Source organism: Rattus norvegicus, chromosome 10, assembly GCF_021556685.1.
Source record: "Rattus norvegicus strain SHRSP/BbbUtx chromosome 10, alternate assembly SHRSP_T2T, whole genome shotgun sequence".
NCBI classification, from domain to species: domain Eukaryota; kingdom Metazoa; phylum Chordata; class Mammalia; order Rodentia; family Muridae; genus Rattus; species Rattus norvegicus.
This window is the reverse complement of record NC_141543.1, coordinates 91897187-91912591: the sequence shown is the minus strand read 5'-3', so window position 1 is coordinate 91912591 and position 15405 is coordinate 91897187. Positions and strand designations below refer to the sequence as shown.

General features: G+C 51.4%; 1 protein-coding gene across 35 annotated transcripts in view; it reads left to right on the top strand.

Moving 5' to 3' along the window:
• The window catches only part of Zfp385c (zinc finger protein 385C), a 55909-nt gene that overhangs the window by 12494 nt on the left and 28010 nt on the right, over window positions 1-15405 (top strand). For 15 of the 35 annotated variants that reach the window (XM_087572242.1, XM_087572229.1, XM_087572235.1 and 12 more), the window contains one exon: window positions 8-190. The gene's annotated coding sequence lies outside the window, so the exon portion shown is untranslated. 35 annotated transcript variants of the gene reach the window in all.

Below are 15405 nucleotides of genomic sequence, written 5' to 3'. Positions count from 1 at the left end.
TCCGGAGCTGGGGACCGAACCCAGGGCGTTGCTGCTGGACGCAAGATTCTAGCCCTTAACTACACTTCAGAATCACTTGGGTAGAAGTTCAAATTCCTCAGGCCACAGCACCAGCCAAGCCCATCAGCCCACTAAGGGGCTTGAACAGTAGAAGTTTTCAAAGTTGTTGTTGGTTCTGGTTTTGGTTCAGGTAAGTAAGCAGAGTCAGGGACCTCACCAGTGGGCCTGTCCCGCTTGCCCGTCAGAGCTGGCTGGGCTGGGACTTATATTACCTCTCAGTTGTCTCTGGGATCATGAGGTGCATTTGACCAAGCGTAGAAGTGAACCATCACGGGGCTGGGGATTTAGCTCAGTGGTAGAGCGCTTACCTAGGAAGCGCAAGGCCCTGGGTTCGGTCCCCAGCTCCGAAAAAAAGAACCAAAAAAAAAAAAAAAAAAAAAAAGAAGTGAACCATCACTTCACAGCCAGACTGTCCTGGGCCCTCACAATCTATAGCTGAGGCCTTTGAATAGCACACCTAGGGGAAGCTTCTGGGGACTGAACAGAGGGGACAGGGGACAGGATATACTGATGCATTCTGTATCAGCAGGATGTTTCTCAGAACTGGTGTACACTTTCAATTCCAAGCAGAGGCAGTTCAAGAGTTCAAGTGTGTGTGTGTGTGTGTGTGTGTGTGTGTGTGTGTGTGAGAGAGAGAGAGAGAGAGAGAGAGAGAGAGAGAGAGAGAGGACTCAGTGGTCTATGCCAGAGGAGGGTGCCTGGATGTGGTCAGCTATTCCCTGGATGACAAGATAGTTGCTCTGGCTACCCCATACTCCTGGCTCCTTTGGCCAGTAGGCTTGGAGAGCAGGCTTCCTCCAATCCCCAGGGTCACCCTCAGTTCCCCCTCTTCTATCGAATCTGGACAGGTTAGGTTGTGTCTCATACCAAGGACCAACTGCGGGTTCCTGGGCTAAACTGGGTGGGAGGATCCTGTTGGACTAACTCATTAAATAAAAGGTTCAGGAAATGAAGGGTGGGGTCAGGAGCCACAGGACCTTAATTTCCGTAGCGTTGGCCCTGGCTTATGGTCAGGGCTCCCATGGGCATCTTCTGAATGGCTCTCTTGAAGTAAGGAGGAAGGGAGCCAAGGTTGTCCCAGGGGGACCCCAACTCTTGGTCTTCACATTCCCTTCCAGGCAGTAATTCCCATGAAGTCCTCCCATGAGCTGACTGCTTTCTAGACTGCCGTGGGTGCTGTTCATACTGGGAAGGGGCTACCCCCCCGCTGTTAGTTACCCAAACTCCCCAGCCTCCTTCTCGCTAGCTTTAGCCTCTACATAACCCAGAGTCTGCAAAGGTGAGTGAGGAAACCAAAATCATTTCCATTGCTTTAATATTAACTGTGCAAGGAGGAACGGCTCTGGTCTGGGAAAGATTGGGGTTAGGGCTGGCATCTTTGGGGTGCAAGATGATGACAAGTGGGGGATGGGAGGGAATGGACACCCATAGCTTGGGAGAGAGTACATTGAAGGTTTTTTGTTTTTGTTTTTGTTTTGTTTTGTTTGTTTTTTTCATTCTACCCAAGTTTGTTTGTTTTCCTACTACTTTTGAGCGTTTGGTTTCTAAAGCACAGCTGCGAGGAAGTTTTTTCTGAGGTCTAACCCTGGTCTGCTGTAACTAATGTTTTCATCCTTCTCACGGACGGGACTTTACAGTTTGGAGGGTGCTTGGTTGTTGTGATTCTCATTGCAGAGAAGGGAGATGTTTCAACCTTACAGCTAATAAGTGACCGAGTTGTAACACAGACATTTTCCGCCTGATTCAGTCACACCTGTCCTCATCAGAACCCCTCAAATTACACCCAGAGACACACGAGGGCCCCTCCCCCCATCTCACCAACTCCAAAGTGCTTAGTCCTAGAGAGATCATCCTATCCATCCCCCTGCCTCTATCCCTGCTGAAGTGTATATGTAGATCCTGTGGCCAAGGACCAGGAGAGGGGGTTGGTAGAGTTGGGGAGTCAGGGTGTCAGCTGCTGTGCTCCTCCGTGGGCAAAGCCTTTGAACATATAATGTGATAATCTCTGCCTGATTGCTGCACACCAAGGGCCTCCCCGGGTTCATCCAAGAATCCATTAGGGACCTCACAGGAGGAGAGAGTTCAGTGTCTGTGCTGGGCTCTCTGCCTCCTTGCCCCGCTGCATGTTGGGAAGGATCTGCTTGTTCTTTAGCTGCAAGACACAACTACCAGACACTGCTAGAAATGAGTCAGGTTTCCCGCTTTGAGACCTGGATGAGATGGGGTGGGGGCTGGGCTTCTCGCCTCTACTGAGCTATATAGAATATTCCAGATCAGTACTGATGGCTCACTTGGCCTGGAGGCTGGTGGGAGAGCCTAGAAACAACCCCACCAGGGCCTCAGAGGCCATTCTACAACCCCGTCTCAATGTCCTGGTTGGGAAACTGAGGCCAGCTGTTGTCCCCATGGCGTTCCTGCTCAGAAGCCACCCAATTAGCACCCTGTCTCACTCTGTGTTCCCAGCGCCTGTCTCATTATTTAGGGATTTATGGTTGTCCCGGTCACTGTGAAGGACAACTGTCCGGGTTTCCATGGGGGGAGCCCGGCCAGCACTGAGCCCAGCAATGGCAGGAGGTGGTGCCACCCTGCTTCGGGGCAGGATGGAGATTTGATTTCAGGGGGATTTGCGGCTGGTGGGGAGCCGCCCTGGACACATGGTGGCTCAGTGCTATTTTAGGAGGAGGTGGGTGGAGGAGGGGCCGTGACTCTGTCCCTACCGTAGGAGCATAAGGAACCCAGGATGGATAGGGTGGGATGCTGACTCAAGATTGGGGTTCCCTTTTAAACTTCTGGGACCCATGGACCCAGAACGAAGGCCGTACAGTTGGCCCCTATGTAGGTAATAGGTAAGATGGAGGAACAGCTGGGTAGGAAGGAGGTTCCCGGCCTGATCCCTATGGCACAGGGGCCTTGCTCCCACAAGTTCTCACTGCTATTATACTGGATAACTATTAGGAAAAAAGTGGTAGATATTTATAACCGAAATTACATTTGTCAAGGGGCCAGAGATGGAGTTGACCTGGTAGAGTGTCTGCCAAGTGTACAGAAGCTCTGGGTTTCATCTCCAAGAGGAATAAAACTGGGTGTGGCATGCTGTACTCCCAGCACTAGGGATGTGGAGGCAGGAGGATCAGAAATTCAAGGTCCCGAAAAAAAGAACCCAAAAAAAAAAAAAAAAAAGAAATTCAAGGTCAGGGTTGGGGATTTAGCTCAGTGGTAGAGCACTTGCCTAACAAGTGCAAGGCCCTGGGTTCGGTCCCCAGCTCCGACAAAAAGAATAAAAAAAAAAAAAAAAAAGAAATTCAAGGTTATCTTCTTGCTATAAAGTGAGTTTTAGGGTCAGGCTGGGCTGCACAAGACCCTGACTCAAAAGGAAGGAAAGCAAGAAATTACATGTATTGAGCTCTCAGGGAAGGTCCCTGGTGAGGGGCAAAGGGACAGGCGTAAAGCTAGGCTCTCCAGCTCCCTTGTTGTGTAGGATCCAAGTTGGGTCGTAGAATCAGCCCCTCCAGCCTCAGCATCTTCAGCTTCAGGGCAGATACCAGGTGAGCCTAATGAATGGCGCCCATGCTGTTAGCCAGGCACCTGTTTTGTCTGGGACTCTGCGAAGATGATGTCACAACACCTAACACTGGTGTTTGTTCATTGCCTTGATTTACAAGCTTAGAGAGGGGAGATAACCTGCCCAAGCTTATACAGTCAGAGAGAGCCTTTGTCTGGTCTGCTTTTGTCAAACTCACTGCTTCGTTTTTGTTACTCATCTAGCGACATGTGCAGTGCCTGGGGGCTTCCGCACAGAGAGGAAGAGGAGGCAACAGGATGACACTGGCAGGAGTGTGTTCCAAGATGGGCAAACTGGAGACTTGGTGGCTTTATTTAGATCATGGGTCATTTTTTCTGGCTGGAGAGGAATAAGAGCTAGGGGACCGGATCCCTCACCAGGCAAATGGAAGACGGGGCAGGGGAGGATGAGTACCAGGGTACCACAGTCACACAAAAACGATGCTTTCTCTTTCCTCCTTACCCCACCCTTTTTGTTTGGTTTTGCTTTTACTATTTAAGACAGGATGTCACCATGTAGTCCAGGCTGGACGAAAACCTAGGCTGGCCTCAGACTGGTCCTCCTTCCCCAGCCTCTGGAGTGAGGGCTCTCAGACATTTCACCATGATGCCTGATCCCCTCACACTTTATAAGGCAAAAGTCACCCAGCAGGTTGGAATAGGCTCTTAGAAGCACCTTGGCATAGTAGGAAAAAAAACAGCCTCGACTCTGGAGCCAGCCAGATGGGTTCAGATCCGAGCTCCACTTCTCTTTTGCTGTGTGAGGTGGGACAGGTGAGTTAACCTCTCAGAGCCCCATCCTTCCACATGGGCAGTATGAGAGTTTCGCCGATCTTTTGGAAATCATCAGAGTCAATGTGTTGCTTAAAGCTGTGGGAAGATTCTGGAAGACAAGGCCAGCCACAGAGGGCAAAGTTTTGTCTGTGTGCAAGGTTGCTTTGAGGGATGTTTTACCCCTGAGTATCTAGGTGAGGCCACATCCTTGTGATGGCCCAGAGCCAGCACCTGTGACCCTGCTGAGTGATGTTGCAGATTCAGCAGATGGGAGGGCAGCAGCATAGACATGTGGTCTGCTGTTCATCTATCCAGAAAGTTCACAAGAACTGTGCCACGGTTCGGTAGTACAGTACTTGCCAAGCATGCACGGGGCTATGGGTTGGATTCCAAGCGCATCAGAAATAAAGAAGAGGGAGTCACTTCCTGCGGATGAGACGTGGGGGCTGAACTAACCCACAGCTACATCCCATGGAAGCAGGCCCAGGGATTTCACAGGCCCTCAGCTCTTTCTAGATGGCGGGAGAGTTAAGGGGTGGATGGTATCATTAATAGGGTACAGGGTTGAGGCAGGCGGGTATGTTCCGTATTCTCTTCTAAAAGGGAAAAGCCCAAATCAGTGCAAGGAGATGGGACTGGGATGCGGGGTCAAATACTAGGCAGGACATAAGGTTTCAGAACTACCTTGCTTGGAAAGAGAGGCTCAGAGTAATGGAGAGGCAGAGCCGGGTTTCAGAAGCCAAGGATAAAGTGTGATAGGTTCAGTGGGCTCTGGCAAGGATGGAGGGACTCCTGGAGGAAGAGGAGGAGAGAGAGGAGGGAGAGGAGGAAGAGAAGGAAGAGGAGGGAAAGAAGGAGGGAGAAGAGGAGGGAGAGGAAGAGAGGAGGAGGGAGAGGAGGAGGGAGAGGAAGAGGGAGAGGAGGAGGGAGAGGAGGAGGAGGGAGAGGAAGAGAGGAGGAGGGAGAGAAAGAGAGGAGGAGGAGGGAGGAGGAGGACCACATTAAGGGAAGCTTTCAAGCCTGGATAAGAGTTCTCTTTGGAAGAACTTATAACCGAATCTCTATGTAAAGCAATGTCTTGTTCCATGTCAAGTGGTACAGAGAGAGGACCCATATATGAACTTCACAGGAAAAAGACTGTCTCCCCCAGAGATGAGCTAGCCAGCCGTGGGATGGGGGCATTCTATGGAGTCTTGGGGTCTCTGCCACAGGCATGTTAAAGTTTAGGATGGAGGGAAGGTAGCTGGTCAAAGATAGTGTGAAAGGGATAGGGTGACCTCTGAGGTCCCTTCCAAGTCTGAGCAACTGCATTCGCCACTGACAGACGCGGGGTGTGGACTGCCGGACAGCAGTGTGCCTGAGTCTGGAGGGAGGATGTGTGTCCTCTGGGGTGTTGTGTATCTAGCGTGGATCGTGGCTGCCGCCTCTTGCCCAGATTTACTTTTTAAAGGACTGCCAACCGCCCTATTGAGATGTAATCCACGTACTGTACCATCAGCCTGTCTAAGGAGTATGAGCTTCAGAATGGACGTGGGTTCGTCCTCCCGCAGCTCTTGGCGGAGAATCTCCTAAGTATTCACTGAGCCTTGTGTGGGTATCTCGGATACCTGGCAAATACAGGCCCTGACTCCGTGGGGGAGACAGGTAAGTGTTCGAGCAGAGGAGCTGGGAGATGTGGGAGAAGGCTGAGACAGAACAGAAAAGAGCCAGGGAAACGGGTGGGGGGAAGTGACGTCTGAGCTGAGGAGGCCAGGGACAAGTAGATACTTCTGTGAAGGTCAAAGGAATGTTCCGGGCTGATGACCTCCAAGGGCAAAGGCCCTGGGGTAGGAGTCAGTTGGTAGCTTAGAAGGCCTGGGTCTGGATAACAGTCCAGAGCCCCGTCCGGTGAGCCAGGCATCCCCAGGGTTCCGTGGCACTTTTTCTCTCTAGGTGGCCTGTTCACTTAAGGTTCACCTCAGGTCAAGACGAGGAAGGCAGCATGCGAAAGCCCTGTGACCCTCTTCTATGGCTTTGCTTTTCTTGGTTGCTTCTCCAACACCTAGTGGCATGGCTACTACCAGGTCATGACACCAACTCCCCCCTCTGCAAATCTCTCTGGCTGTCTTCTCCCCAACAGTCTTCCCTCCTTCCCCTCACCTCTGGACAGTCCTAGGCCCGTCTGAAGTTTGGTGCTCACTTCCTGAGTTACTTTGGACCGGGATCTTTTCTGCTTTGTGAAGCAGGGACTCAGCCAGTCCAGGCAAAGTGGATGTCTCCTGACATCTAGGAGTGTGCCTTGTCTCTGCCGCTTCCCAAAACAAAAGGTCCAGGAGGAGGGTGGGCCCTCTGTAATAGCCTAGCTCTTCAGCCAGAGGAAGGAGTCCCTCTCTGTCTAGTTCTCCAGAGCCGGGCCGGAGAGGCTCCTGGCAGCTACTGGGGCGGGCGCAGGCCGTGCAGGGGCGGGCTCAGAGGAGGCGCGGGACAGGAACCGGCCAGCTGCAACTGCAATCGCAAATCGTCCTGGTGCCGCTCAGTGGGGTGCGTCCTTGGCCCTGTTCAGGTAGGCGGGAGCGCCAGACTCCCGGATCCCAGCGCAGACTGACTGATGCAGGGCAGGGGGTAGGGGTACAAGAGTAGCAGAGTGACTCGGATGGGTTGGGGGGCAGCAGTGAGGTCCTTGCCTGCCCCGCTTTGTGACCTAGGGATATCCGATTTAACCTGAAGTTGAGGCTGGGAAGGAGACAGCCTAAGTAATGACGGGAGGAAAGACTTGCTGGGAGAACTGATGGCCAGGGAGGTCTTTGGAAATGAGGGTCTGCAAAATGTCCCAATCCTTTTTCTCAGGAATATAGAAGTCCAGCTAGCTCATGAGCCCCTGGGTGGGCTCCATAGTAGAGAGGGTATATCTTGGGTCTTTTTGAGAGTGCAAAGAACACCCCCCCCACCTGCCCTCACCCGTGACCTTCCCAGGCATCAAAGGCCTTCTTGTCCTAATCCCTCCACCAATCCCAGGGCCTTCCTCATTTTCAGTAAAGAGGGTGCCCTCCTAGCTTGATCCACCCCCATACTCTCTGAAGCTATCCCTGGAACCTCCAGGCCCTTCTTCCTTGGACCCCCAGGACCCTCTTGGGAGTGCTGGTTGGTGAGGCTGTAAACAGAGGGTTGTTTTGGGGTGCTCTTCTTGGCACTTTAAGGAGTGGGGCTAGGAGAGGGGTAACAAGACAAGCTCTGATAGGATGCAGGCTCAGAGATGCCTCGGAGAGGGCATAGTGCATGGAGCATCCACTCCCACAAGGCAGGGTTCTTAGACTTTTCCAGACAGCCGAGGAAAAGAAGTCCTGAGGGTAGCCTTCCCTTCCCCCACATTAAAGGTAGTTACTCTGAATTGCTATTGAAGACCATACAAGGAGAGATGCGGGTTAGACAGTAAGAAGGACTTCCTTAACTTCCTAAGACTGGGTTGTGGATCTCTCAGAGGAGTCTTAAGGCTCAGGAGAGGAAGCCCCTTTCTTTAGGGCTTTCAGAGAGGAGGAAGATCCCCTGGAGCACCCAGACACCAAGGAGTGAGGAGAAGGCAGGGCATGAGAAGTAGAGGCTGTGATCCTGCCCTGTACCACCACACCCCCTCACCTCCTCTGCCCTCTCACCCTTCCTTGGAGCTGGATGGAATCTTGACTTTCCAAAGCTCTTGGCCAGCTCACTCCCAATCCTAAGTACTCAAAAGTCCCCAGGGAGGAAACAGGTTTCTGTTGTCACTACTTGAGATAGGAGACAGACATGGCTATCTGGCATTTGTCCCGTGGAACCTCAGGCTTGGCTTCTGCTTTCTGGGCCCAGGCCCAAGCATCCTGTTGTATGGGGCTGGGACGCCAGCAGGGCTGTTGTTGATCAGACCACCCATCTCAGTACTCTAGGTGGGGGCCTCTGACTCCTGTGGGGTCTGAGTCATGAGATGACCCCCTACCCTGCAGGCTCTTGGTTCCTTTCCATTCTATCCTCTACGTTCCTCATAGGGCCACAGGAGCTGAGAACTCCATTAAGATCCAGGGTTCTGAAATGCATTTGTCAACTGTCCAGAGTGGTGGAGAGCAGAAAGCCCTCTCTGCCCAATCCTAAGTGCTCCCTCCACCCAATCCTGAGTGCTCCCTCCACCCAGTCAGTAGTGCTCCCTCCACCCATCAGTAGTGCTCCCTCCACCCAGTCAGTAGTGCTCCCTCCACCCAGTCAGTAGTGCTCCCTCCACCCAGTCAGTAGTGCTCTCTCCACCCCACCCCTCAGCTCCCTATGAACAGATACCAGCTAAACAGAAGCCTTCATCAGCTCCCCAGGTCCCCAGCCGACTTGGCTAGGTATGATTGATTTTCATGTAGTAAAGAGCTGTTTCCTTTGTTCACCCTGGGAGACGGCAGTGAGGAGGTGGCTGGGGTGACAGAGAGGCCACAAAGCTTGGTGGCAGTTCCTCCAGCTCACTGAAAGGGGATCTGGCTCCACTGGGACAGGAACATTATGAGGCTTCTCCTCTTCCAGAAACTTCCTTGTGTAACTGCATCCCCAGTCTGGTGGCCTCCTCCCACTTTGCTCATAGCCATGTGAGTGACAAACACGGGCTGCTTGGGTCCTTATCCTAACTGTGTGTGTGGTGGTGGTGGTGGTGGTGGTGGGGTACCCACCCGGTTCACTTGCCTCTTCCACTCTGAGCCTGTAAAACCTCCTGAGCGAGCATCCTGAGGACCTGATGGACTGGTGGTGGGTGGGTTTTCTGCTGTAGCCTGAGGTGATGGACACTCACCTATCCAGTAGCTACTTTTATGCAGCCAAGGCAGGGTCACGCAGCCTGGCCTGGCCACACACCCCACACACACACACACAGCTGCTCTTGCTGATTTACCACTGTAGCTTTGCCTGTAAAGGTCCCAAGAGATCATGTTCAACCTAGTCCTGTCTCCTTAAAGACCAGGAAACCAAAGCCCAGATGGGCAGGGACCCCTGGGGCCTGGCTGGGAGAGAGAGATGCAGGGTGGCTGCTGGCAGACGTGGGGGAAAATGGCAGAGTGTAATTGGGCTCATTAAGTGTTTGCTGAGGGAGTCTCCATGCCCAGTTAAAGTTGGGAACAGGCCTAGAAAGGTCTCCTCCAGTTACCCCTTTGGAAGAGGACCTCTTCCCTGGCCTGCTGGGAGACAACCCTCTACTCTGCGTGCTATCGGTCCTTTTCCATCTCATCTTCTGCATAGACAGGCAGAAGACCTCACTGGAGAACAGTGGGTGAGGTGTCCATTAAAACCCAGGGTTCCGAAGTACATCCATCATCCATGCAGAGTGGTGGAGAGGGGACCCTGGTAGTTGTGCTTGAGTGCTCTCTCCACCAATCCTGAGTGCTCCCTCCACCCAATCCTGAGTGCTCCCTCAACCCAATCCTGAGTGCTCCCTCCACCCAATCCTGAGTGCTCCCTCCACCCAATCCTGAGTGCTCCCTCCACCCAATCCTGAGTGTTCCCTCCACCCAATCCTGAGTGTTCCCTCCACCTAATCCTGAGTGTTCCCTCCACCCAATCCTGAGTGCTCCCTCCACCCAATCCTGAGTACTCCCTCCACCCAATCCTGAGTGCTCCCTCCACCCAATCCTGAGTGCTCCCTCCACCCAATCCTGAGTGCTCCCTCCACCCAATCCTGAGTGCTCCCTCCACCCAATCCTGAGTGCTCCCTCCACCCAATCCTGAGTGCTCCCTTCACCCCACCCCTCAACTCCAAATAAACAGGCCAGACAGAAGCCTCTATCAGCTCTTTCATAGGGTGGCTCCTTATCACGCGCATGCCCTTTCTGTCTGCTTTAGTCTTTGGCAGTCTCTGAGGGAAGGTGGGAAGCAGGGAGGTACAGCCCTAATTCTTGGGTAAACTGGACAGATGGGCCCATAGATGCTCTTTCTCTCTTTCATCTTGTCCTGCCACCTGTCCTTCGTGGCTCTGGCCTTATCTCTTCTCACCCAGGGTGTGACACCTCCCCACCTGCCCTCGGCCCCTAACAGAAGCTACATAGCTATATTCTCCCATTGTTCCCTTTGGAGCCTGTGAGCCCTCCTCACCCTGCCCCAAGGCAGTTCAGTCAAGATGGGTGAGCCAAGGCAGTGGTTAAGGGATCTGAGTCAGACAGGTGCAGTTCAGGTTTAGCTGGGGAACCTAGAAGTTCACTAATCTGGGGGGTATATAGCAGGTTAATAATAGTAGCCACCTCACGGTGCTGTTGTGGAGTCTAAAAAAGATCTTACGTGCAAGATGTCTGGCACACAGGGTGCCCTCAGTAAATAGATTTTATACCACTAGAGAGACAGGGTCTGGGCCTGGAGAGATGGCTCCACAGTTGGGAGCACTAGCTGCTCTTCTAGAGGACCCAGGTTCAGTTCCTAGAGCTCACAGAACAACTCATGCCAGTTCTAAGGGATCTGATGCCCTCTTCTGGTCTCTGTGGGCCACACATGTGGTATATACTTACACACACACACACACACACACACACACACACACACGCATGCATGCACACACAGAGACTCACACACATACATTAAAAAATGATTATAATACTTTTAAATTTATTTTTATTTATTGGTGTTTGCATTCATGTATGTCTGTGTGAAGAGGTCAGATTCCTTGGAACTGGAGTTACAGACAGTTGTGAGCTGCCATGTGGGTGCTGGGAATTGAACCCAGGTCCTCTGGAAGAGCAGTCAGTGCTCTTTTTTTTTTTTTTTTTTTTTTTGTTCTTTTTTTTGGAGCTGGGGACTGAACCCAGGGCCTTGCGCTTCCTAGGTAAGCGCTCTACCACTGAGCTAAATCCCCAGCCCCGCAGTCAGTGCTCTTAACCATTAAATCATCTCTCTACCCCACCCCTCCCAATAGTAATACTTTAAAAAGAAAGAAAAACAGAGCCAGGGGGTTGTGGCACATGACTTTTGTCCCAGCACTCAGGATGCAGAGGCAGGTGGATCTCTGTGAGCCAGAGGCCAGCTTGGTCTATGGAGTAAGTCCTAAGACAGCCAGAGCTAAACAGAGAAACCCTGTCTCAAAAAGACAAAGTTGGCGGGAGAGGAAGAGGAGGATGAGGAGGAGGAGGAGGAGGAGGAGAGGAAGAGGAGGAGGAGGAGAGGAAGAAGAGGAGGAGAGGAAGAGGAAGAGGAGGAAAGGAAGAAGAGGAGGAGAGGAAGAGGAGGAGGGGGTAAGGAGGAGGAGGAGGAGGAGGGGGGAAGGAGGGGGAGGAGGAGAAAGAAAGACTCTCGCCTAGCCCAAGCTGGCCTTGAACATCCAAAACTGGCTTTGAACTTCTAATCCTGCCTCTTCCAAATACTGGAACTATAGGCATTTGCTACAACATTGGGTTTTTTTTTTTTTTTTTTTTTGGTTCTTTTTTTTCGGAGCTGGGGACCGAACCCAGGGCCTTGCGCTTCCTAGGCAAGCGCTCTACCAACTGAGCTAAATCCCCAACCAACATTGGGTTTTATATGCTGGTAGGGATCAAATGCAGAAGTTCATGCATTCTAGGCAAGCAACAATCCAGCTAAGCTATAGTCCCTGACTCAGAGAAGCTTCTAAGATTTTTTTCTTTTCAGTTTATAGCCTAGCTTTCCTTGGTCTTAGAGGCAAACCCACAGCCTTGCTCTTGGACAAGAGCAATTTTCTCCTCTCAGAATGTCACTAGACTCAGTCACTAGGTCTCGGGAGGGTGAGTCAAGGTGGTATTAAGTATGGTTGTGCGTGGTTGCATGCGTGTATACGTACGTGTGTGTCACCGCGCGCATGCGCGTGCTAGCCTGTGATGTTTATAGTTGGGGCTAGAGAAGCAATGTGCAACCCCACACTTGCCCATGCCTACGTATCACAGAGTCCTGGCTTGGCTGGCACAGTGTAGCTCAGCCGGGGACAGCTGGGAAGGCTGGGTCAAGCAGGACAGGCCACAGCAGGCCTAGCATCCTGGCTTGGGACACACATTAGCCCGGAATCCCAGCAGTCCAAGATCCCAGAGGCTGTATATCACAGAGGTTTAACCAGTCCTGTGGCACATACTTGTCTGCTCTCTTGAGCCATGTCCCTGTCCAGTCTGTCATAAATTGCACTGAGATTTTAAAATATCCCTGTCCCCATTGAGCTCTTCCTGGGCAGCTAAGAAAGCCTCATCCCTTTGAGTTCTCCACCTGGCCCCTGACACCTGGGCCACCTCCTCTAACTCTGGCATCTGCGACCTCCTTCCGGTCCCCTACCAGAGAGTGGAGAAGAGTTTGGAGGAGGCAGAAGAGCTACAGGGTCTGCCATCTAGAGGCGAGAAGGGGCTAAATGTTGGTGGAGGAACTGGGAACCTCACAAAGTGGTGGGAGTGACCTCCAGTGTCTTCTGTGGGGAGAGCAGGGTTCTGGGTCCCTGGCAAATCTACCAGGGGCAACTCGGATGCTTCCTGCATTTGGAAAAGTGGTGTAGCCCTGCTCACAGTAGCCACCTCTTAACTCTCAGATAGAGGCCCACCAGGCCACTTGGAATGGACAAGCAGCAGCGGCACCCTGCACCCAGGACAGGAGCTTCAAATTCTCAGGCATCTGTGGCTATACAAGGGTCAAGCCCATGGTGTATTAGGTTAATAGGGTAGGGATAACAGAACAACACAAAAGGAACAACAGAAACGGATTGTCTCACAGATCTGGATTCTCAAGGCTGGTTTCGTTAAAGCCCGTAATGGGGGAATCTGCCCCATGTCACTTCCCTAAATTGCAGTGGATGTCTGGTAATCTTGGGGACCCTGCAGCTTGTAGGTACCTTGGCTGAACTGTGTATCTATCCTCTCATGAACCTGTGTGCACATCTGTGACACGATCCCCTTCGTATACTGGACTCACCTGTTGTGTGACCGTTCCTAGAGACACAAAAACAAATGTCTGTTCACCTTAGATAGGGCACAAATCCAAGACAGACCAAAGACATCACTCCACCCAAGTTTAGCTGCGTGATCCAGTGAGGTTATTGGAGTTACCTAGAGATGTACGGGCAGCTGCATCACTGAGAAGCCATTCCCAGCATGGACAATGGCTTAGGAGAATGGCATCACTGGAGCTCCCGGGGATGATGGGAGAGCCTCCTCTCCCCAGAACTGTACGGCCGCTATATCTTGGGGTGGGGGGGAAGCCTGGCGAGTCTTGAAGTTTTACAAGAGCCCTGTAATTTTTGTCAGCTTTCTCTGACACTGGTACCTTACTCTTCATCCAGTAACCTTAGCTCCCAACATGATTACTTCCTAACGCATCGCATTTGGGGACAGAGACTCGACTTAACATAGAGCAAGTCTCAGACACTTAGCGATGGTTGGAGATATGAGCAGAATAGCAGAATGAACGTGAGACTAACTAAGGACTTGGGAAATGACCTTGAGGGAGAAGTATTAGCTTTCTCCAGCTGCCATCATAAAGAACCGCAAGACAGAGGCTTAAATAACGGAAATGTATTGTATCTTAGTTCTGGAGCTAACGGACTGAGGGGTCACGATGTCACAGGACAGGCAGTGGCAATGGTGGCTTCTCTTCTCTTACTTATTATTTTCTTTAATTAATTAATTAATTAATTAATAGACAGGGTGAGATGTACCCTACATTTGTCCTCAAACTCTCTGTGTAGCTAAAAATAACCTTGAACTTCTCACCCTTCCGAGTGCTGGGATTGTAGATATGTGCCACCATGCTTGGTCCATGTAGAGTCGGGGATCAAACCCTGGACTTCCCTCGTGCTAGGTAAGCAACTCCATCCAACTGAGCTATGTCCCAACCTTTTACTCTTCTTTAAAAATATTTTTTAATAATTTACTTATTCTTATTTTATGTACATTGCTGATTTGACAACATGCATGTCTGGGTGAGGGTGTTGGATCCCTGTAACAGGAGTTACAGACAGTTGTGAGCTGTCACATGGGTGCTGGGAATTAAACCTGGTCCTCTGGAAGAGCAGACAGTGCTCTTACCCACTGAGCCATCCCTCTAGCCCCTCTACTCTCTCTGTCTCTTTTTTTTAAAGACAACATTTTGTCATGTAGCCCAGGCTGGCTTCCAGCTCCTGATTCTCCTGCCTAGACCTCCACTGAAGCCGGGATAACAGGTGTGTGTTATAGACAGACTCAGGGATGGTTTCTTCTGAAATAGCCTTGTTCAAATTCTCCATCTCGTAAAGAAAGACAGCATTTGGGTTTGCAACTGACTGCTACGCTGTCATTTTAATTTAGTGGCCTCTTTAAAGGTCCTTTATACAAATACAGTCACATTGTGGTATACTTAAGGGTCAGAGCTTCAACAGGAATGGAACAGGACCACATAGTCCATCTATAAAGAGAGAAATGGGCTCAGTCACGCTTTTCCCCAAACCTTGGGGTTGTTCAAGTCTGGAGAAGCAGGCACTGCCCTCAGGAAGTCTCCCAGTGAAGTGAGCCAGGGAACATAAACACACACACACACAGACATACACACGCACACATGCCGACACAGGCATACATACATTTGCACACAGAGACAAACACATATACACATACCCATGTGTTGTACACATGTAATCTCTCTTGCATGCATGAGCATGCACAAGCATGCACAAGCACACTCATGAGGACACACACACACACACACACACACACACACACACACACAAAACACACCAGGAAGGAGGTGAATATTACAAGGTCCGTCTGAGAGAGATTTGGCAACCAACTCCAAAGGAGAAACAGAAGCAGAAATGGGAAAGAGCCAGAGAAATGACTTAGTGGGGAAGGCTATCTGCAAAGGGAACAGTTGCCTGTTAAGAAGGACATGAGCGACCATGTGTGGATACTGTGTTCTGCAGACCCAGGTCTCAACCAAGTTGCCAGCCGTGGCCCCGGCTCGGGTGACCAAGATAATAGGGGCATCTCAAGCCATGTGGGATGGGGTTGGGGTGGCTTTGCAGGCTGTCTTTATTGGTGAATGTCACCCTGCTGGGTATAGAGCACAGAATGGTTGGGTTTCTGGCTAGAGGGCTGT